This window comes from Pelodiscus sinensis, chromosome 26 (genome assembly GCF_049634645.1).
Source record: "Pelodiscus sinensis isolate JC-2024 chromosome 26, ASM4963464v1, whole genome shotgun sequence".
Classification (NCBI taxonomy): Eukaryota; Metazoa; Chordata; order Testudines; family Trionychidae; genus Pelodiscus; species Pelodiscus sinensis.
The window spans coordinates 16,843,286-16,867,769 of record NC_134736.1 but is presented as its reverse complement, the minus strand read 5'-3'; the positions used below and the strand labels follow the sequence as shown (position 1 = coordinate 16,867,769).

General features: G+C 43.6%; 1 long non-coding RNA gene across 2 annotated transcripts in view; it reads right to left on the bottom strand.

Moving 5' to 3' along the window:
* Positions 1-3,187: 3,187 nt before the first annotated feature.
* Positions 3,188-24,484, bottom strand: part of LOC142820519 (uncharacterized) — a 124,243-nt gene continuing 102,946 nt past the window's right edge. For both annotated transcript variants that reach the window (XR_012897743.1, XR_012897742.1), the window contains exons 2-3: positions 5,061-5,126; positions 3,188-4,519 (exon numbers count right to left, since the gene is read on the bottom strand). This is a non-coding gene — a long non-coding RNA (uncharacterized LOC142820519). The remainder of the gene's footprint in view (positions 4,520-5,060; positions 5,127-24,484) is intronic.

Genomic DNA, 24,484 nt, shown 5'->3' with positions numbered 1-24,484 from the left:
TTGCCATGTGGATGCTCTCTTTCGGAAGACATTTTTTCAGAAGCTCTCTTCTGAAAAAAGCTTCTTTCAAAAGAAGCCTGTAGGCTAGACGTAGCCTAAGAGATTTGAATCAGAAAAACAGGTTCTGCCTGCTTTAGTCTTTTGTGTGTGAGTTCAGAGCAAGATCCAGGGATCAATGAATTAAACCTTAGCAACCAGGCATGGAATTTTCAGCAATATCCATGTCTAGAAAGGACTGGACTTTGAAACAACAAATGTGAGTAGAACGAGAATGTTTTGTTAGACACAATCAGGTTATTTTCTTTATTTTGGGGTTTGGTTAAACGCCTCTGTGCTGAGCACATCTGCTCCTACCCTCCATACTCTGTAACTGAAACTGAATCCCAAGGAAGCAATTCTCTGTGCTTTTAATCTGCCTTTTTTCAGTTGCTCTGTAACACCTAGCAACCACGTATGATTTACCGAGTATGTCTTATTTGTTTTGTTAATAACAGAACTTTTTTAAGACTATGCTCTTATTCCTGTGTTCTAGAAAGCAAGAGAGGTTCTGTGTGCATGTGCCTGAGAGCGAAGGTCAGCTAATTAGGAGCTACAGCTAGTTTTCAAGCTCTCTCCTAAGGGAGGTTAAAGAGCTTGGGGGTACCCCACAAGAAGAAGTTCCCAAGTGCATCTTCCTGAGTTCAAAAAGGGGGGGGTTGCGTTTGGGTGGTGGCAGCGTACCACCCAAGGTCAGGGAATCTGTGACCTTGGGGATTTTAAGCAGAAGCCCTTAGAGGCAGGGTATTTTAAGGTGTCTTGCAGACCTCCATCTTCTGCACTCAAAGTACCATAGTGGGTTAGTAGATGGAGAGGGGAATAGATGGACAGCTCTCCAATGACTCCTACTGGTAAGGGTCAGTAGCAGATTTGTATTCCCTGGGAAGAAGCAGGGAAAAGGGAAGGACTCATTCTTCTTCGAGGCTTGATGCCTTTCCTGTAATGCTCATGGAATGACACAATCATGTGGCCCCTGTTATGCAGGGTAGGCTCTAAAAATACAGCCTAACCCATGGAAATCAAGCTCACAGAGTCAAGTACTACTGTCTATGAGTACGGAGTTGGGAGAACATTTCACAGTATCATAAATCATAGAATACTAGCACTGGAAGGGACCTCGAGAGGACATCAAGTCCAGTCTCCTGCCCTCACTGCAGGACCTAGCACTGTCTAGATTATCCCTGAGAGATACCCAACTAACCTGCTCTTAGATATCTCGAGTAATGGAGATTCCGCAACCTCCCTAGGAAATTTATTCCAGCGCTTAATCACCCTGGGTATGTCTACACTACCCTCCTAGTTCGAACTAGGAGGGTAATGTAGGCATACCGCACTTGCAAATGAAGCCCGGGATTTGAAGCCCGGGATTTGAATTTCCCGGGCTTCATTTGCATAAGCGGGGAGCCGCCATTTTTAAAACCCCGCTGGTTCGAACCCCGTGCAGCGCGGCTACACAGGGCACGAACTAGGTAGTTCGAACTAGGCTTCCTAGTTCGAACTACCGTTACTCCTCGTGAAATGAGGAGTAACGGTAGTTCGAACTAGGAAGCCTAGTTCGAACTACCTAGTTCGTGCCCCGTGTACCGCACTGCACGGGGTTCGAACGAGCGGGGTTTTAAAAATGGCGGCTCCCCGCTTATGCAAATGAAGCCCGGGAAATTCAAATCCCGGGCTTCATTTGCAAGTGCGGTATGCCTACATTACCCCGCTAGTTCGAACTAGCGGGGTAGTGTAGACATACCCCCTGAGAGTTAGGAAGCTTTACCTAATGTCCAACCTAAACCTCCCTTGCTGCAGTTTAAGCTCATTGCTTCTTGTCCTATCATCAGAAGTTTAGGAGAATAATTTTTCTCCCTCCTGTTTCTAACGCCCTTTTAGATACTCGAAAGCTGCTGTCAGTCTTCACTTTTCCAAACTAAACAAACCTAATTCTTTCAGTCTTCCCTCATAAGTCCTCTAGACCTTTAATCATTTTTGCTGCTCTTCTGTGGATCTTCTCCAATTTGTCCACATCTTTCCTGAATTGTGGTGCTCAGAGCTGGACACAGTACTCCAGTTAAGGCCTAATCAGTGCAGAGTAGAGCCAAATAACTACTTCTTGTATCTTGCTTATGATACTCCTGTTAATGCAGCCCAGAATTATGTTTGCTTTTTTTTTTTTTTGCAACAGTGTCACATTGTTGACTCATATTTAGGTTGTGGTCCACTATGATTCCTAGATCTCTTTCTGCAGTTCTCCTTCCTAGACAGTTACTTCCTATTCTGTATGTGTGAAACTGACTGTTGCTCCCTAAATGTAGTACTTTGCATTTGTCCTTATTAAACTTCATCCTATTCACCTTAGACCATTTCTCCAGATCATTTTGAACTATAATGCTACCCTCCACAGCACTTGTCATTCCTCCCAGCTTGGTATCATCCACAAACTTTATAAATATACTCTTTATCATAGAATCATAGAGCTAGAAGAGACCTCAGGAGGTCATCAAGTCCAGCCCCCTGCCCAAAGCAGGACCAACCCCAACTCAATCATCCCAGCCAGAGCTGTGTCAAGCCGAGACTTAAAAACTTCTAGGGACAGAGATTTCACCACCTCCCTAGGAAACCCATCCCAGTGCTTCCCCACCCTCCTGTGGAAATAGCTTTTTCCTAATATCCAACCTAGACGTCCCCCACTGTAACCTGAGTGGCTCCTTATTCTGCCATCTGTCACTACTGAGAACAACCTCTCCATCCTCTATGGAACCTCTCCGCATAGGTCATGTGCTCTAGCCCCCTAATCATTTTGGTTGCCCTCCGGTGGAAACCTCTCTGTGACGTAGTGGAGGGTACCTTGCTGGTTGCTATGCTGGGCAGTGGGTTGTGAGTGACCTCCACTGGCTGCTGGCTGCAGCACGGCACAGCAGGGCAGGGGATGAGTCATTATGCAAGGGAGCTTCGAAACTCGTCAGACAAGTATCTCCCAGGGAGCGGAACAATGGGAAGAAGGGGAGTGGAGCCCTGGCTGGGGGCAGGGCTGGAAGAGTGAGTTAGTTTCTGTCTGGTGTCATGGAGGAAGCAGCCTAGGCAACAAGCTGGGATTTAGGGGCCCAGGCTCCCCCATCTCAAGGGGGGCTGAGGCATGCTAGGCCTGCCCTGGAACCAGATTACATCTGTGCTGTGCTGTATTCTACTGGCTGGTGGAGTCTGTTCATGCCATTACAGGGGTGCAGGAGACGGGAAAACCCCAACGCGCCATCACACTCTCCAATGCATCCACATCCTTTATATAGTGGGGGGCCCAGAACTGGACGCAGTACTCCAGATGTGGCCTCATCAGAGCCAAATAAAGGGGAATAATCACTTCTCTAGATCTGCTGGCAATGCTCCTCCTAATGCACCCTAATATTCCATTCGCCTTCTTGGCTACAAGGGCACACTGTTGACTCATATCCAGCTTCTCATCCACTGTAATCCCCAGGTCCTTTTCTGCTGAACTGCTACTTAGCCATTCAGTCCCCAGCCTGTAACAACGCTTGGGATTCTTCCGTCCCAACTGCAGGACTCTACACTTGTTGAACCTCATCAGATTTCTTTTGGCCCAATCCTCTAATCTGTCTAGGTTACACTGGAGCCTATCCCTGCCCTCCAACATATCTACCTCTCCCCCTATGTTAGTGTCATCCACAAACTTTATACCACCATATAAATCATTGCTGAAGACATTGAACAGAACTGGTCCTAAAATTGATCCCTGTGGAACCCCACTTGTTATGCCTTTCCAGCATGACAGTGAACTATTGATAAGTATTCTCTGAGAACTAAAATAGTCTTGCTTTTCCCTAGAAGGTATACACTGTAGGAAGCTCTCCTACACTGACAAGGAATGGATTGAATCGGAAATAACAGGATTATTTCCTTTCTAATTACAATGATTCTGTTATGCTGAAAGGTGATGTTTAACTGATTTTTTTCTCTGAATTTTTTTTGCTATCATTTTCAGAATTGTTTTTTATTTTGTTCCAGTTACTAAGAACTCAGTTTTCACTGATAACCTGTCATTTTCAGAAAACAACAACAACAAAATAACAATTACAGCATACATTTCAGTTAAAACATCCTAGATAATTTTGCAACAATTTTGATAATGTTAACAAGTTTTCACACACAAAAATCATTTTTGAAGAAAGACCATTTTTCTATTAATAAAATATTTAGTGAAAAAAATCAATTATCTCTAATCCAAATCCAGCAGATATTCCATCTGTCAAGACTGTTCCCCTCTCTGGCACTCTGAGCCCAGAAGGTGAGGGCCTGCAAGAGACCTTAATATCTTGCCTCTATAGGTTTCTGCTTAAAAGATTCCAAGGTCACAGATTCCCTGGTCTTGGGAGATGGGTTTTTCTCGCTTGCGTGGTGGCAGCCTCTTTTCATTTTGAATCCAGAAAGAAGCAATTGGTAAATTCTTCCAGTGGGTACCCCAAGCTCTTTTACGACAAGGGAGCTTGAAAAAAAGAAAATGAACTGTTATCTGATAGCTGACCTCTCAGTTTCCTCTAACATTTTCTGTCCTTGGGCAGATTGGATTTTCTTTTGGGTGGGTTGAAAGTACAATACCAATAGTGAGGTAGTGCATGGATGTGCACCACCAATACAAACAAAAAACATATACAGTATATTTTAAACATTTCATAGGTGTGAAAGAAAATATTAACACAAGGGATAGTCTTAGGCATGCATACACAGTCCTTCTATTACCTTCCAGGACACAAGATTCAAATCATCACCTTAGAAGGTGATTTTATTAAAAAATAAGAAAAGTTTACTTTATAAAGCATACTTGGCTGCTAGGTGTTTTAAAGCAATTGAAAAAAGAAGTATAGAAATAGAAATTCTGTCCTTGGGATATAACTTAAAAATAAAGTGGGTGGAGGGCGTGGGGGAGGAGGGCACATGGACTTAGCACAGAGAAGTTTAACCAAATAACAAAAAAAGAAAATAACTTGATTGCATCTAAACAGACATTCCATTTACTGTCTACTCACAGATCTGTGCTTCAAGGTCCAGTCCATTTCCATGGTCAGTATTCTTTGTAGGCACGGTAGTTCTGCCTGGTTCAATAAAGTAAAAGTAGGCAGAGGGTTTCTTTCATTTCAAATCTCCATGCCTTCACCCATTGGCTCTCCTGGCTCCCTGCCAATACCACCTAGCTACCTGAGTTTAACCCTTTGGTTACTGAATGATGGGATGTTCAGAAAAGGCCAGCACTGCTATCCATCACACCATAACTAACCCAAAGCTCAAGTTTGTTCAGAATTAGCCCAGCTATAGGACAAGGGATAAAAACTAAGCTTATATGTGAATCCAAATTTGAATCTCTCCAGGTTGTTTGGAATGGGATTATCATTGGGTGCATGCTCTGAAAACATGGATTCTGGTCTGGATCAGAACTTCTCCAAACTCTGGGAAATTCATCCCTAGAGTTTTGATTCTGGCCCATTTCTGCTTAAGACAGATGGAAATTAGACACACAGTTACCTTTGGCAAAGCATCTCAACACAGATGGACTCATGGTCAGTGATATCAAATCACTTCAAGGCAGATGGGCACACAGCTGATGCTGCCCTTTTTGCTCATTCTGCATTCTGTGCCAGGAGGCATGGATATAGGCAGTAAAGAGAACAAAACTGGTCCTTTCTTTCTGGCCCTGGGAAATTCAAGGGAAAAGCAAGTCTTGCTTCCCAGAGGTGTCAAATGAAAATAAATGTTTGCACAAAATTACAATGATTTGTGGATGATAGAGAGGCATTTAGTATGTGCCACGTCCTAAAAATCTCATTTGAGCTACCTTTTGCACCTTTTAAGCACTTAAAAAAACAACACCACTACATTTAGACTAAAAAGCATGTTCTGCTTCCATCAAGCCTTGTTACAATTGTTATTTCCTATAAAACATAAACCAGTTAATGGTTATGGCAACAGAGTGCAGTGGTATTCCTTAAAGTAATTTATGTCATATTGTTTCTCATCTGGCTTGAGATAGTAATTTTAGGAGTACATTCATTTAACGCTGGCATTGCTGCTTCACCTAATGCCTTTTTGCTGTTGATGGTATATGTGTGTTTTACTTACACAGTAATTGAGGATAAACACCGAGCAGGAAACTGCACTGAGAGGAATAGATAGACTGTCTAGGGATAACGAGAGCTGACAGCGATGGGTGGGGTGATTTTTTTTTTAATTATTTCTTTGCCATAGGTTTTTTGGGAAAAAAATTGTTAGGTCAAAATTTCTGCAAAACAGCCCAGGAGTAAGGCTGGGAAGTGTTGCTCCCTCCACATTTTTGTAAAGGATTTGAAATACGTGGGATGAAGACCTTGTGGTTAAGTGTCCTGGACTAGGGTTTAGGAAATCTGGATCAATTCTTGACTTTACCCATCTTTGCCTCCGTGATCCTGGGCAAGCCACTTTTGTCCTAATTTTCAGGTTTACAATAGGGATGGCAGATTTTCAAAAGATCTCAAAATCCAGTCCCAACGTCTGTATCCAGCCCACTGTATCCTATGGAGCTCTTGCAGCCATAGGTGTCCCACTAGGAGCCGAGAGGCACTGAGACATTTTTGAATGTTTGGCCATTTTCTTTTTGCTTGAACATTGGTCCCCACATCCCCCTGTGCCTCCCTTCTCCGCTGCTGAAACTGGGATATTTCCTTTCTCCTACCACTCTAGGATCTATTTAGTATGAACTCTTTTGGCCAGGGACTCTCACTTATGATGTAAGGACCTGATATTAATTATTGTCCCTGAGCGCTACTAACACCAGAGGCAGGCTATCTATGCCTGTATTGCGTGCAGACTTTCTTGCTGGCTATGGCCATGGGACAATTCCAGACAGCCCTGACATGCATACAAAGTGGTTTTTGGTTATTCAAAATGGCATCCTCTGCCCAGCCTCATCTTGCATGTACCATGCATGCGAGGTCACATCGCATGCCAGGTGCCATTTTGATTACCAGGGTAGAATTGCATGCCTCACTAAAAATGTCAGTTGCCACTCTGATACAAAACTCTAAATCAGCATTATCAGCTGCAGCAGCAAGGTCTGGATTGTGAGTGCTGGGTGCAGCTGGCTGGGGCAGGTTGTTATGTAGAACTCCACAGTCCACCCTGCTCTTGGACTAGAACATCAGGTCCCATCTTCCCTATTTACTGGCTGCCAAGACTGATGATTCTGTGTATTGATTTTCTGTGAAAGGGAAAGGGGCGGGGTAGCCAAAGAGTGGAACTCTCCCTGAAAATACAGCCTGGTCAAAGCCTATTAACCCTGTACTCTGTTTATCTGTATATCAGCATGTCCACACTGCTCTAGTAATAGCACATCTCACAGGCCTGTCTGGAGCTGCAAAGGACTTCTTTGCCTGGAAAAGCATTTATTTTTCTAATCTAAATAGAAATGAATTCAGTTTCAGGCCATCTTGGAGGTAGGGGTTTATCTGAGGTACCTCCGAGTGTAGAGCATCAGTACAAACAGATAATTATACCGATTCAAACATTCAGGATGGGAGATGACAGATTCAGGGAGGGCTGAGAATGGATCTGAAACTTTGATAGTCCAAAGGTTCTCGGAAAGCAAATACTAAAGGAAAAAATTAATTATTCAAAATGCTCATTTAGCCCCAATTTAGCAAAGCATTTAAGTTCAGGCATAAAGTTAAACATATGCTTAAGAACCTTGCTAGGCTGGAGTTTTAAGGCCTAATCCTGCATGGTACTGGGCACAGTGGTTTCCTCTAACATTTTCTATCCTTGGGCAGCTTGGATTTTCTTTTGGGTGGGTTGAAGTACGTAAAGTACAATACCAATAGTGAGGTAGTGCATGGATATGCACCACCAATACAAACAAAAAACATATATATTTTAAACATTTCAGGTGTGAAAGAAAATATTAACACAAGGGATAGTTAACAAGGAACAATGCTTATGATATTTAATATGAAATCAAATAAAAAAGTAAATTAACAGTACCCTTTGAGTATCATCATCCTTTCTAACATTTCACGCTAGTAAATACACCAAAATACATATTAGCATCTTAAGGCTGAGCTATGTGTGGATAAACAAATCTATGAATCAATTAGAAACAGTCATGTATTGATGACAATACAATATTTACTGACACTGGAAAGGAGAGTAAAAGGCATTCACTCAGGCTTATACAGTTTCTCTGGGGAATGTTTAGGATCCATGCTATACAAGGACAAGTGAAACACAGATAAAAGTTCTCCTGGGTTGAAACGTTCACCTTGAGTGTGTCACCAACTCAGAGTAGAATCTCCAGAACAAATTAACACATGGCTTCAGGGTTTGTAGACAGATGCATGTTTCAAAGAGCTTGCAGGTTTTATCCTACAAAACAACTGGCATCACACCTACTACTTGCTACTTCTGACTCATAAGAGCCAAAACTCTACCATATAGTAAAGATCTGGCCTTAACGCAATACAATATACCATGTATTAATTAGTAACACGGGATTTAAAAAAATCATTAAGATCAGAGTTTTAGATATTTGCAACATTCCAAAAAATCTTTTAAAAATTAAATTTTGTTTGAAATGTAATCATGCAAATGTCTGGTGGGCACCCCCATCACCCATTGGCTGCTGTATGAATATTCAGCACCCGTCAGAAATACTGTGCCTTTTAGGAGTGAACTTGTACACTACTGTGCTGTTCAGCTGCTCAATGAATGACTAGTTTAAATGAATCGTCATGAAAATAAGATAATTTTAGGTCACCTGCTCCAACCCCCTTCCAATGCAAAACTGTCCCCTACAACAGATTCTCTGGTGTTTTGTCTAGTTTATTTTACTGAAATATACCAAGTGGGGGAGCCTTAAAGTGCCTGCAAATATATTTAATTCACACTTGAAGCCTGCTTTACTTTGCTACAGTGGTGTCAAGGGACCTCAGTGAAAATGTGAATCAGGCCACTGGCAGGAGGCATGACACAAAAATGCAAGTAATGTGGATGAAAATTTATCCACACATTTCTGAATCCTTGCAATGCTTCAATTTCCTGCTTTGATTGAAGGATTGGAGTGCTTATTTTCTCTGGCCCAGTTTCCCCACCTCTAGATAAGCTCCACATCAAATAGTCCCACAATAACCATGCACACAGCAAGCATCTCCTGTACATACTAGAGATAAAAAAACTCTTAGCAGCTGGGGGCCGCTTTGCTCCGGACCCTAATTGCACTTGTACCTACAAATGCTAATAGGATCTAGCCTTACCAGCCACTGCTACCCTGAGGTGAACCTTGCTCAAGAGAAGTAAAGTAACAAAAAACTTTTTTTTTCTTTTCAGACAAAAAAGCCCTATTTTTGTTGTTGTGTTTGACCTTCCCCTGTCAGATGCAGCTTGAAGATTAGTGCACAAATCTAAAGCTCCTGCATTGCCCAAAGTAAAGTGCCACAGAATGCTTTATCTCCCTGGCAATGTACTTCAGAGGGCTTGAACCTGTAAATCAAGGATAATCAAACTCTGGCTCTGGAGTGTGCTGGAGGCTAGACAATTCCTCAGCAGAGAAAATGAGGCTGTGACGTGTGTAACTGTGCAGAGATAAAGATATTGGACCAGATTAATCCCCAGTGCAGACCTGTTGTCTTTAGTGGAGTTACACGAGAAATGGATTTGGCCCATAGCAATATATAAGGAAGACGAGGCATGTGGGGTCTTGTAAGTGTAAGAGTTTATCTCTAGTGCCCCATGCAGCATCTTTTGAGGCTGTCTGCAAGGAAGGAAAAGCTGGCAACAGCTGGGCTCTCTGGGCATGAATGGCTTAGATCCTGCATGAGTTTTGTCATTGTTGTAACTGGCAGTTCCACTGTGACGTACTCAGTGCTTAGAGCTAGAAAAATGCTTCACGGAGAACAAACAATCTAACACCTTTTTTCCCCATTGCCAATGTGATTTTATGAACTTTTCCATTATTTCTGATTGATTGATGAATGAATGTGGAATATTCACTGAATGCAAGCCTGTGGTCTGTGCACCAGCTATGTTCAGCATATATTACGTACTTTGTCACATGTGACTAAAATGACATGTAACAAAGTTACCCCAGTGTATCCTCATTGACTTCAGTAATGATACTCCTGATTCGCACCAGTGTCAGTGGGACAAATTAGGCTTTTTTTGCCCGGGCTTCAATCATTACCTAAGTTGCATAGTAGTGAACAATCATGCCCATAATCTTCATTTTCTTGTAAAAGGGGGAGGATAGGAAATTGTTTTAAAAGTACAAACCACAGAATTAAAACTTGAGTCTAAGCCCGTTGCAGTTCTATATTCTTCAATACATATGACGTGTGTGTTTAATGTTATACCGATATACTGCTGGCTGCTTACTTATTAATGTTATTATGTTTAGTGACTGTTTACTCACTTGTAGCCTTAAGCAAAAATTAAAAACCCTCAGCTTGTATTGCTTGATTTGACGGGCTGTTTTCACACGTGGGTATGGTGTGAGGTGGCAAAAAACATTCTTAGCTGCAAGGAACATTCTTAGCAAGCCACAATTAGTTCATAAAGAAAATTGTTTGGGGGGGACAGCATGTGTGCAAGGACAATGACATATGGAGGCTCCACTTTGAATAGAAAAGAGCAAAACTGCATGCAGAGGCTTGTGTGAGTTTGGCAGTCTCAGCCTAGGTCCCCATGGGACTCTTGTTTACAGCATAAGAGCATTATCCCAGGTGGCACTATTCAGTGCTCGAGTTGTCAGTCTCAGGTGAGAGGCCAAAGACTGAAGGGACCCTGGATGTCCCGATTACTCTTTGAGTTTGTCTACACACAAAAGTTGCACTGGTTTAACTCAAAACTGTTTAAAAACCAAGTTAGTTAAACCATGTCAACTGCTGTGTGGACAATCTTATATCAGTTTCAAACTGGTTACATCGATTTATTTTGCAGCAATAAATTTACCAGTGCCAGCTAAGCTGCAAAGTTGCACAGATTTAGTTTGATCCATTTAAAACCATGCTTTAAATAAACTGGTATGACTTTACGCATAAACCAACCAAGTCCTAAAAGCTGTCCATGAAGATCCAGTTGGTGTGTGCATTACAGGAAATCTAGTCCAGTCAATGCTTGTGCTGCACTTTACTTGTGAGATAAGAGTACATCCTGATTCTCACTTATACTAAAGCCCCTTTCCATCATCCTGTCAGTGCAAAGGACCTTTACTGTATATGAAAATCAAGCCTTTAATTCTCCTGGGAGCTGTGGCTGGCCATCTTTTACCAGCTCTAAAATAATTTAGCTTCTGATACGGTACCCAGTAAAGCCAATGGAAAGACTCCCAATGGGCACCAACATATAGTGGTTGAAAATGAGAAATGAAAAAAGGAAAGTAAGAGAAATGGGTTGGCTGACTTTTTGCTTCTCTGTTGTTATTTTTATTTTCAGCCTATTGAAGCACTGAACAAAAGAGTATTTAAACAGGAAAGTCATTCTCATTTCAGCTTAAAAGCCAGGAGTAAGCAAAAGAAACTATACAGAGTTGATTCTCAGTGAAAATAAAGGCAGTTACAGAAGTAAGGAAAGGGTTAATTTCCAATAGCAATGGGCATAACCAGGATATTTAATTTTTGTTTTCACTGTGCCTGATCATGTTTCAAGTTAATTCAAAACCTACTGCCCATCCTGACACAGAGTCTCTTTGTCCCCTCTATAATTATGACGTCTAAGCTTGCCCTAATAATTCTAGAAAAATTAGCCCAGGTCCCTTAGTGGACCACCAAAACCAGTATTCACGCAGAGGTAGTATTGAGATAGAGCCATGAGCCCTGATCGGTTAAATAGCAAGGGTGCCATTGATTTTCCTAGGACTGAGAGGCGTTCTTTCCATCCAATTCTTATTGGCTACGTCTACACTGGCATGATTTTCTGGAAATGCTTAAAACCGAACAGTTTTCCGTAATAAGTATTTCTGGAAAAAGCGCGTCTACATTGGCGGGATGCTTTTCCGGAAAAGCACTTTTTCCGGAAAAGCGTCCGTGCCAATGTAGACGTGCTTTTCCGCAAAAAAGCCCCGATCGTCATTTTCGCTATCGGGGCTTTTTTGCGGAAAAGAAATCTGTGCTGTCTACACTGGCACTTTTCCGGAACAGTTTTCCGGAAAAGGACTTTTGCCCGAACGGGAGCAGCATAGTTTTTCCGGAAAAGCACTGATGATTTTACAGTAGATCGTCAGTGCTTTTCCAGAAATTCAAGGGGCCAGTGTAGACAGCTGGCAAGTTATTCCGGAAAAGCGGCTCATTTTCTGGAATAAGTGGCCAGTGTAGACACAGCCCTCGAGTAATGTGAGTCATATGGCTTGACCGCTTCAGAGCACTTAGGAAATAGGGAAGTAAATATCACTGAGCACAATTCTCTGTCTCTTTTCCAGCCCTCTAATTAACAATTCGGCCCTATTTTGACACCATGCAACTCATCACAAATAAATTACGTTGCTTGGGCCCAGGGCAGAAATGGGACCTACTTTATCAAAGTGAAGTACCTGGGGCTTGGAGAAAAGAAAAAGAAAATGGGAACAATGTGAAAGAAACAAAGGGAAAGAGAGAGAGAAGATGAACCGTAAAACTGATCTCACAAATTGCAAATGGAATGTTCGTACAATGCAATTTATGAACAACAGTAAGAAAACAATTTGATGGCATTACTGTTGGCTGGAGAAGTGATTGGCTTGTTTAAGAATCTAACAGCGGAAGGAGATATTTCACCCTCATTCTAAGACCATTGCAGGCATTGGTGTTTTGCCAGTCTGATGCCAGAAATCCAATTCAGGTATTGGCTGGTCCAATAGCAATAGATCTTGCAGCCCATTGTAAAGCAGGGCATAAATTCAGTGGTGGGAGGCAGCCATTCTGACAGAGCGGTGTAAGATATGGCAGCTTGCCTTATTCACTTGTGAACAAAATCACCTGTTGGGATTTGGAAAGATGAACTTGAAATCAGCTGGGATACTCTTGGTTTGGTTTTCTCCCTGGGTATCTACAACTATACGTTTACCTTACCAGACATGACAATGGCTGTTTGAGGATTATCTGACCCACCCAGGTTAAGCAAAGACAGCACAGACAAATGGAGGCTGCTTCCAGAGGATACATGAAGCATTGGCAAAAGTCAGAAATGGCTGTAATCCAACATGCAATCTAACTCTCCTTGGGAGACTCACACAGATACAGCAGGAAAAGAGGATAGAGAATGTGGAAGAGCTGATCCCCATCTATCGCGCATAAAAGGGGTGCAGGACCACAACAGAAATTTTCATTGCTCATCTGGGTGAGAGCTGAACAGTTCAGAACAGCAACATCTGCATCAGCTTCCCAGATATTCATATAGTATCGCCAGGACAGACGGGTTAAATTCTATGTTATAAATGGCAGATGTGGTGCAGACTGCTGCAAATCTCTGGGTGTACCCATGGAATACTGGTATAAGTGTGGGACAGAGAGGAGCTTATGTAATAGATTCTCCCCTTGCGTCTTCCAGGTTTCTGGGAGATATCAGCGTGTTTTGGATGTCCCACCCATTTAATCGGAGAACTGTTCCTGATTTGTCCAGTCCATCAGTATCAAAGGCCCAACACAGAGCAACTATCCCAGGCTGTCCACTCCTGCTCTGCAGCATAACACACACAGGACTCTGAGAACTACGGCTAAATGTTTCAGCCATAGTAACCCTGCCATTGGATTGTTTTGGGGACAAGGAGCTCTCCAGAGCAGGGATCACCTCTTTGTTTGTGTGCATACAATGGCTAGCATAATGGGTCCTTGATACCTAAGTGGGGCCTCTGGTGGTATTGTGATGGGATTAAGAACAGCATTGAACAGACCTGATTCCCCACTGCTTTATGTCCTGCTGAGACATGTAGTAAGACTAGAAGCATCAGGATCGTATCAACATTTTGCTGGAGCGTTTGACCAAGAATCCAGTGAGTACATCACTGCTGGGTCCTCTGTGTATTTTTTTTAAGATTAATCCATATTGTTCACTCTCAGAGATCCAGTTAGCATAGCTCCTGCCGAAACTCTGCATCTCAGCATCTCAACAATTGCTAGCCGAAACCCTAGTAACACAACTTACTGTTGGGAGCAAACAGCTGAAAGGCGGACCATGCAGACTCCTTGGATTTGGTGATTGTGGCCTCATTCTATCACTTGCCCTGGCACTGAGCCTCCGGTGTCTGTGACATCTCAGATCAGAGCTTAGCCAGTGCACACTGCTTGCCTTGACCTCTTGCCGCCCAATAGTATGGTCGCCTGGCTGTCACAGGATTTTGCAGCAACACAGTGCCTGCAGGATGGCAGCAGAGACAACATGGTTGGCTGTGAAATCTGCCATGAGAAATCACAGCAGGAAATGAGCACAGAGTCCAAAACACAGAAGCGGAATCATTTGGGACATGGAGGAGCATAGGAGAGAATCCCCAGCAACTCCGTCAGCTTTCCAGGGGCACCTAGGTCAGGGATGTGAATTTCTCATGACACACAAACAAGCTATCTTGCTCCCTGAGAGCAACTGCTGTTCCACTGCTCACCTCACAAGTAGCCTTATAGATATAATGCTTGATGTCTGTTACTGCTCCTAGAGCACACACCTTTGGATAGTGGGCAATGGATTTGATTTGATTTTAGTTCAGATGCTGAAAGGCTTCAGGTTTTGTGTGTGTGTGTGTGTGTGTGTGTTATCTGTGTGGAGGGGGATGTTAAGTGTTGAGAGAGAGAACTATTTTCTGATCTAATTCGGAAAATGGATGGGATGCGAAATGAGTTTCATGGAGGATAAAAGCCCTAGAGGTGCTTTACGATGTCACACTGTATCAGACTTCATTGAGCAGCCACTGGATTAACTCCATTATACAGTGTGATTCACATCCCTGATACTTGCATTTCCAGCAACACTTAAAAGCAATCCACATCCATCCCTGCCCCCAGAAGTATAGTGAAGGAAAAAGCTACCCCTACATTTTTAAAAAAAAAAATAGCATTGGACTCATAAGGCTAAAAGCCTGCAGTTCCTGAATGGTTAACTCAGAAAAGTAAATTATTCAGATGCCTCGGTAGCCTCAGCAAACTGTACCGCTAGAAAAACTTAAAAAACAATGAACAGTCTAGTAGCAACTTAAAGATTAACAAAACATGTAGATTAGTGACAGAAATGTAGCCGTGTTAGTCTGGCATAGCTGAAACAAAAAACAGGACTATGTAGCACTTTAAAGACTAACAAGATGGTTTATTAGGTGATGAGCTATCGTGGGCCAGACCCACTTCCTCAGATCAAATAGTGGAAGAAAATTGTCACAACCATATATACCAAAGGATACAATTAAAAAAAAGAACACATATGAAAAGGACAAATCAAATTTCAGAACAGAAGGGGGATGCGGGGGGGAAGGTAAATGTCTGTGAGCTTTCATGCTTAAATTCGACACTTTACACCTAAGCTTAAACAAAGACATCAATTATCTTACCCATTACAAAGATAGCTTCCCCAGTTATCACCTCTAATATCATTAGCTCACAGACATTTACCTTCCCCCGCAATCCCCCTTTTGTTCTGAAATTTGATTTGTCCCTTTCATATGTGTTCATTTTTTTAATTGTATCGTTTGGTATATATGGTTGTGACAATTTTCTTCCACTATTTGATCTGAGGAAGTGGGTCTGGCCCACGAAAGCTCATCACCTAATAAACCATCTTGTTAGTCTTTAAAGTGCTACATAGTCCTGTTTTTTGTTTCAAAACATGTAGATGGTATCATGAGCTTTTGTGGGCACAACCCACTTCTTCAGATGACTGGAAGGAATGCCCCATGGAAAAGATACCATCCCATTTATAACTGTTCTCTCAGCAAAGGGAACTTCCTCCTGTTCCGACCTTGTGGTAGAAGCCATCAGCCAGTAAGGGTAGAGAACCCCAACCTGATCTTTTATTAGACCTAAACAGACCCAACTGTGGCCCATTCTGACCTCTGCTGCATAAAGTAACAGCATCAGGGTGTGGGCAGGATTACATTCCCTGGTTGGTTGGACTTTCTATTGATGTAGTTATCCAGGTCTGGATGCCTTTTTCTCCTTTCTCTCTCCCTGATTTTATACTAATGCAATTCTGCTGACAGCAATGGGGTTACACTCTCTTACTCTGGTGTACAGAGAGGAGGTTCACAACCTTAATACCTCTTTTGCTGACTCCTATTGCCAAGTGGTGAGGTTTATACGATACTGCTACCACATATCACTGGAAAACATTTTGTTTTCATTCCAACAGATACAACAATGCATGTGAATAAATAAGGGTATGGCTACACTACCACCCTAGTTCGAACTCCACGAGGAGTAACGGTAGTTCGGAATAGGAAGCCTAGTCCGAACTACCTAGTTCGTGCCGCGTGTAGCCGTGGGGCACAGAGTCCGAACTAGCGGACATTTAAAAATGGCGGCGCCCGGCAACATGAAAATGAAGCCCGGGAAATTCAAATCCCGGGCTTTATTTGCAACTCCGGTTCGAACTAGGGTGGTAGTGTAGATATACCCTAAGTTTCTTCCACTCCTCTCTCCCGAAAGCCCCTCACTAGACATGGCCTTCACAAACGTCAAACCGAAACAGAACATTCCGAAAGGCTGTTGGATCTAGAGGCTTAAATGGGTTGGATGAATAGGCAAGCTAACAACCTCTTTCATCTTGAGACTTAGATCTATTAGGCCTGATACTCCGTCACCTCCCATCTAGTGTCATCATTTAGACAAGCACAGAGTGGGTTTGGAGGATAGGGACATAATTCAAAATGACCTTAGCAAGTTAGAGAAATGGTCAGAGGTAAACAGGATGTAGTTTAATAAAGAGAAATGCAAAGTGCTCCACTTAGGAAGGAACAATCAGTTCCATACATACAAGATGGGAAGCGACTGTCTAGAAAGGAGCATGGCGGAAAGGGATCTAGGGGTCATAGTGGACCACAACTTGAATATGAGTCAACAGTGTGATGCTGCTGCAAAAAAAGCAAATATGATTCTAGGCTGTATCAACAGGTGTGTTGTAAGCAAAACTCGTGAAGTCATTCTGCCGCTCTACTCTGCACTAGTTAGACCTCAGCTGGAGTACTGTGTCCAGTTCTGGGCGCCACATTTCAAGAAAGATGTGGAGAAATTGGAAAGGGTACAGAGAAGAGCGACAAGAATGATTAAAGGTCTAGAGAACATGACCTATGAAGCCAGGCGTCATGAACTGGGCTTGTTTAGTTTGGAAAAAAGAAGATTAAGGGGGGACATGATAGCGGTTTTCAAATATCTAAAAGGGTGTCACAAGGAGGAAGGAGAAAATTTGTTCCTCTTGGTTTCTGAGGACAGGACAAGGAGTAATGGGCTTAAAGTGCAGCAAGGGAGGTTTAGATTGGACATTAGGAAAAAATTCCTAACTGTCAGGGTGGTCAAATATTGGAACAAATTGCCAAGGGAGGTGGTGGAATCTCCCTCTCTGGAGATATTTAAGAACAGGTTAGATAGACATCTGTCAGGGATGGTGTAGACGGAGCTTGGTCCTGCCTTGAGGGCGGGGGGCTGGACTCGATGACCTCTCGAGGTCCCTTCCAGTCCTATGATTCTATGAAAGTGCTTCAAATAAGCACGACAGCATTTACACCCACTGAGTCCAGGTATAAAATGATGCCACCAAGTGAGAGGCAGCCTGAATTGAGCCCCATGGAGTATAGTTACTAGCGCTGTAATGATGGTGCTCTTATCCATTCCTTGACAGTGAGTTCAGCAATATTGCATTCTGCCTTTTTCTACTGCACCCCTTCCAGCTTCCCTGTTTCCTAGAAGGCGCTATTTGATGGCCTTTGGGGGTCATGAGAGAGGCATTAAGTAATGTTCTAGGATGCATAGGGACTCGTAACACGATCAGTGGCCTGGCTGGGTATTAGAGCAGGCATCCAGCCATTAACATCATGCTAGCAAAGCACAAACTGCACAATTACAGTCCACAACCCTGTTAGCTTTGACCTTGGCATTGATTTCCGCAATGTGGTTACATCGAACAACACAGACCCCCTGCAGCTTTCAGAGGCAGAGAAAGAAATGTGATTTGGAAGTACTCCTGCCCCTGTGCAGCAGTGTGATCTAGTTGACTTCGGTAGAGGACTAGGAACCTGGCTCTCAGTTACACGAAAGCAGCGATGGGCAACCTATGCTGGGGGAGTTAATTGCTGATGCATTGCTATGAATTATTACTGCATGTGATCTTCATCTCCCCTCCCTCCAGGCCCTGCTGGCTCCCCAGTGAATCCCAGCCGCATGAGAGCCAAGCATGTTAGCAAGGAGTGAGATCCAACCTGCTTCTTTCGTCTTGCCTATCACATGGAGAGCAACTGCGTGGCATGGTTTTGTGACGGCAGGTATTAAAAAGTAACTGCTTATTCTGAGCACTTGATCACTGAAATGCAAATCAATGTCATGGATCTAATCCTGACTGAAAACAACCCAAGGACAGAGACCTTCAGCAATCCATCTATTCCCCAGCCATGCGCCTTCAGCACGCCTGAAAGAGGGGGCCTCATCCAAACCTAGGCAGGCCAGATGGAGAGGCCAGCCATTCCATCTGATGCTTGAGACTCTGCCCTGGATACTACAGGTTCATCAGTCAACTGAGCTAAAGCTGATCCAGCTCCTGGTAAATACATTGATGGTTCAAAGGATAAACAACAGAGGCTTAAATGATGCCAGGAGAGACCCAGCTGTGTTCTTCCTTGGGATTAATGACTGCCTGTTAGAATTATGCTTTTGGCTGTTAACCCCATCTAATCATTACTGTTCTAGGAAATTGAGAAGGATCTGAGTTTACTATAATGGGGTAGCATTGTCTACTGGTGAGAGCCAAGGACTGGAAATCAGAACCCAAATCTGACTCCCCCTGCAGGCAATTTCCTGGGGAGAATTACACTCCTTCATCCTGATATCAAATTTGCAACAAAAATCTCACCTCGAAAGTCACTTAGGGCCAGATATATTTGGGTGCTTCATATTGCAGTTTTGCATGAGTGGGATCGTCAAGAGCAATTGGGACTTAAGTACAATACTTGGGAAAATCCCACAAAGAGCTTATCTCTAAGCCCCTGAGTGCTTTGGCCCTTAGACCAAGCATGTCTTAATCACCTTCCAGCTTTTGGGTGCTCAATGTGAAGTGCTCGGGTGCTGATTTTCAGAGATGTTGAGCACTTCCAGCTTCTGACTTGAAATAGCTTTATTTCTGATTTACATGAGTGTATTTATCCAGGAGGGGTGGGGACCAATTCCTTAAAACTGTAGCAGGAAGCTAGGCAGGAGTGGGGCTGGGGTAGAAGCTCTACAGCGGAGCAGAGGGCATGTGAGAGAGAGAAATTTTAAGAATTTGAAAAAAAACAGAATTTCCTTTCCATAGTATTCTGATATTTTGCAATTTCCTATCACCCTGAATTGGAATGAAAGTAAAAAATTTCAAAATTTCTGAAAGAAATCCCTGTTACAGGCTGGGGACCGACTGGCTAAGTAGCAGTTCAGCAGAAAAGGACCTGGGGATTACAGTGGATGAGAAGCTGGATATGAATCAACAGGGTGTCCTTGTAGCCAAGAAGGCGAATGGAATATTAGGGTGCATTAGGAGGAGCATTGCCAGCAGAACTAATGAAGTGATTATTCCCCTTTATTTGGCTCTGGTGAGGCCACATTTGGAGTACTGCATCCAGTTCTGGGCCCCCCACTATAGAAAGGATGTGGATGCATTGGAGAGGGTCCAGCAGAGGGCAACCAAAATTATGAGGGGGCTGGAGCACGTGACCTAAGAGGAGAAGTTGAGGGATTTGGGCTTATTTAGTCTGCAGAAGAGAAGAGCGAGGGGGGATTTGAGAGCAGCCTTCAACTACCAGAAGGGAAGTTTCAAAGAGGATGGAGAGAGGCTGTTCTCAGTAGTGACAGATGGCAGAACAAGGAGCAATGGTCTCAAGTTACAGTGGGGGAGGTCTAGGTTGGATATTAAGAAAACTATTTCCCTAGGAGGGTGGGGAAGCACTGGGCTGGGTTCCCTAGCGAGGGGGTGGAATCTCCATCCCTAGAGGTTTTTAAGTACCAGCTTGACAAAGTCCTCTGATGGTTTAGTTGGGGTTGGTCCTGCTTTGGGCAGGGGGCTGGACTCAATGACCTCTTGAGATCTCTTCCAACCCTATGATTCTATGATTCTATGGTAAGTGCCAGCAATGTCTCTCTGTCATGTATACTGGCCAAACTGTACAGTCTCTGGAACAAAGGATAATGGACACAAATCAGATATTCGACATGGTAACACACAGAAACCTGTTAGGGAACATTTTAACTTGCCTGGGCATGCAAAGGATTTAAAATGGCTATCCTCTTTCAAAGCAATTTCAGAAATCAACTAGACTAGAGAAAGAAAATGCAGAATTGGCCTTCATATGCACAGCTTGAACAAAGAGTTTAACTGGATGGGACATTATGTTCAACACCCAAATTACATAAAAAACTAAGTATCGGGCACTTACAGCCAACTCTACTGGCCTCATTTAGCACAGACACTTTGACAGGGTTTTTTCTCTCCTGTCTCTCTCCCCATTTTTTCTGTTTGATGTTTGACCCTCCGAGCCTCTTGCTCCATATCTGCCATCTGAAGAAGTGGGTTGTGCCCATGAAAGCTCATGATACTATCTATATTTTTTGTTAGTCTCTAACAACCATTCATTTCCTCTCTTCCTCCAAAAACTCACACTCCAACATTAAAAACTTTAATAATGTCTTTGTTTTGTTTTCAGGGAGTATTTTTCTTATGAGATACATTTTTACTTTACAGATACCAAAACCATTTATATTAGAAATGATTTTTGAAAAGCCAAACAATTTTCAGATTTCCATTTTGATTTGGGGGGGCGGGGGAGATAGAGAAGACAAAAAACGTTTTCATTTTCCCACAAAAAGCTAGCATTTTTTACCAGCTTTATATACCCTTACTGAGTGAAAAGTTGGAGCTGTGCCTGAGGGGAGGAGGGAAGCTAAGGGGATAGAGTGGGTATCTTGTCATCTCCAGTATAGAAATGGTGGATTTATTCTTTATTTTGTTGTAGTAGGGGATAAAATAAAACACAAGGTCCTGTGAAGGTTTCATAGATGCTATGGTATGTTTTGCCATTGCTGGCTTTCCCCCGAACTTTTAGCTAAAATTTCTTCTCCTTTAATTGCCCTCCACTCTGCACAATATGCTAGTTTGCTGCCACCGTCCTCCCCAGAACTGGCTGCATTTCATTGGTGGAATAGGTATGTACTTTGCAATAAAGCATTTTGGATTTATTCTGGGAGAAATGTGATGTATATATATAAAATATCATTTGAATTCAAAGTGGGTAATTAAAGCTCTTGTGCAGTTGTCATACTGACAACACATGCCATTGTAAACCTTTCAACCAGCCATTTGCAAAGGACCAGATGGCAACTCCTTTGTCTGTATTTATACTAATTTATTGGACTGATATAGCAACTTTTGATTGCCAGCTAGTGAGAGAAGGAAGTCATATCTCAAGGTTATGATGTAGTCAGAGTGACATATTATACAACTATGATAATACTGTCATAAATGAAAGTATTTTAAAGTGTGAGAAAACTCTCAAATTACTTTATTTGCATGTGGGATACAGTATCCCAATAGAGTAGCCAGATATTCTTATTTTTTAGGAACAGTCTCAATATTTGGGTCTTTTTCTTCTATAGGTGCGTATAGCACCCCAGCCCCATTCTGATTGTTCACATTTGCTATCTGGTGACCTGTTCCCAATAGGACTTACAAATTAACTAATACCAGCTTATGAAGACTTTGCCCTCAAACAGTAAGGGTATGTCTACACTACAGCACTAATTCGAACTAACTTAATTTGAATTAGTTAATTCGAACTAAGCTAATTCGAACTAGTGCATCTAGTCCTGAAAACTAGTTCGAATTAGCATTTTGCTAATTCGAACTAGCATGTCCACATTGAGTGGACCCTGAACTGAGGTTAAGGATGGCCGGAAGCAGTGCCGGCAGGGCATCAGATTAGGACTTAGAGCGTGGAGCTGCTGTCTCAGGCTAGCCGAGGGCTGTGCTTAAAGGGACCCGACCCCCACCCCGGAAAGACAGTTCTCAGGGGTTCCCCGCTCGCTTGTCTAACTCGATGGAGGACAGCAAAGCAGTCCTGGCTTGGAGTGCCCTGAGTGCCCACACTTGGCACATCATAGCACTCGGCCATCAGCCCGGCTACACTTGCCGCAGGATGCCATCCGGGGGCGGGGGGGTGTGTGAATCAGGGGGCTGCAGGAGAGCTTCCACCCTGAGGAGCCCGCAGAGCCACCCCAGTCCTCCCCATTGGAAGCTCGTACCCCATTCCTCCCTCACCTCCTTCTACTTATCCTTCCCTACCCCCCTTCCTGATGTACAATATAAAGGACACGTGTGTTCAAAAATAGAAACTCTCTTTATTTAACAAAACGGGGGGAGGGGGGGTTAACCTCTGGGGAGACTGGGAAAAGGAGGTGGGAGAGGGGAAGAGAGAGGGTGGGAAAGGGGAGGGCAACTAAAATGATCAGAGGTTTGGAACAGGTCCCATATGAAGAGAGGCTAAAGAGACTGGGACGTCTCAGCTTAGAAAAGAGGAGACTGAAGGGGAATATGATAGAGGTCTATAAAAGCACGAGTGGTGTGGAGAGGGTGCATAAAGAAAAGTTCTTCATTAGTTCCCATAATAGAAGGACTAAAGGACACCAAATGAAATGAATGGGTAGCAGGCTTCAAACTAATAACAGAAAGTTCTTCTTCACAAAGCAAATAGTCAACCTGTGGAACTCCTTGCTGCAGGAGGCTGTGAAGGATAGAACTATAACAGAGTTTAAAGAGAATTTAGATAAATTCATGGAAGCTGGGTCCATGGAGTGGTATTAGCCAGGGGGTAGATATGGTGTCCCTGGCCTCTGTTTGTGGAAGGCTGGAGATAGATGGCACGAGACAAATGGCTTGGTCATTGTTTCGGTCCATCCCCTTCTGGGTCCCTAGCGTTGGCCGCTGTCGGCAAACAGACTACTGGGCTAGATGGACCTTTGGTCTGACCCAGTATGGCCATTCTAAGCTCAGGGCTCAGGGTCGGGGGGGTCTCACTGGACCTCCCTGATTTTCATGCAAACCTGCTCCTGGGTGGCCAGGCTGGCAGCTATCCTTCCCTATACGGCCACTTTCCTGTGCCTAGTGCAGAGGTCGTGGATGAGGTCCACAATGTCCGCACTAGACCAGGCGGGTGCCCGCCTCTTGCGGACCCGGGCAGGCTCCCGGGAGCCACCAGCCTGCTCCCAGGAAGAGGCAGAGGGCTGGGTGGCAGCGGGTGGCTGGCTCAAGCCGTGCCAGGTGCAGGGTCTGCTGGCTGGGTGCTGGCAGGCTTGCACCTGGCATGGGCACCGTAGCCAGCCCGTGCCCCTTTAAGGGCTCCAGGGCCGGGAGGGGGGCAGAAGAGTTTCCCTGGTGGTGCCCAGAGTGGCCACCAGGGAAACCTGGGAAGGGCTAGCCTCCCACTAGTTCGAATTAAGTGGCTACACAGCCCTTAATTCGAACTACTTAATTCGAACTAGGCGTTAGTCCTCGTGGAATGAGGTTTACCTAGTTCCAATTAAGCGCTCCGCTAGTTCGAATTAAGTTTGAACTAGCGGTTTGCCTGTGTAGCGCCTATCAAAGTTAATTCGAACTAACGTCTGTTAGTTCGAATTAACTTTGTAGTGTAGACATACCCCAACTTTGCCCAACGATCTCAGGGGGCTTTACAAATATCAGAGAGCTGATTTTCAAATATGCTGAGTGCCCTGAGCTGGAAATAGAGTTTGGAGTATTCTGAAAATCCAACACTAATTGTCAAAGTCTTGCAGTCTTCCTAAAAATAGTTCAGTTTTATTATCCTCGTCTGATTGACGGGGAAGGCTTAGAGGAATTAAGTCACTTCCCCAGGTCAGTAGCATGGTGATGGGGGGGAGGGGCAGTTGCTCCCGGGTGCCATTCTGGCACCAATTTAGCTGCCAAAAGTTATGTTATTGTTGACTTTTTTATGATTATTTCCTATTTTGTGTATATTTCTGCAGTTGACTGTGAAAAGGTTTCAGCAAAACCTTCAAAAGTAAATAGGATGATAGTTATTTACGGGCCCCCCTGCCCTTCCTCGCTATGTCGCACCCGAGATTCATGCCAACCATGCAAGAGGGTCTCAGAGAGGCTGAGCCTGATGCATTGACCCCAGAAATGACTGGTGAGGTACAGTCTGTTGTAGAGATAGAACTGGTCTCTGCAGAAGACTTGCAACTTGCTGAAAAAGGTGTGTCCCCGAAAGCAATCGACCATGCGGAGGCCTGTGCTACTG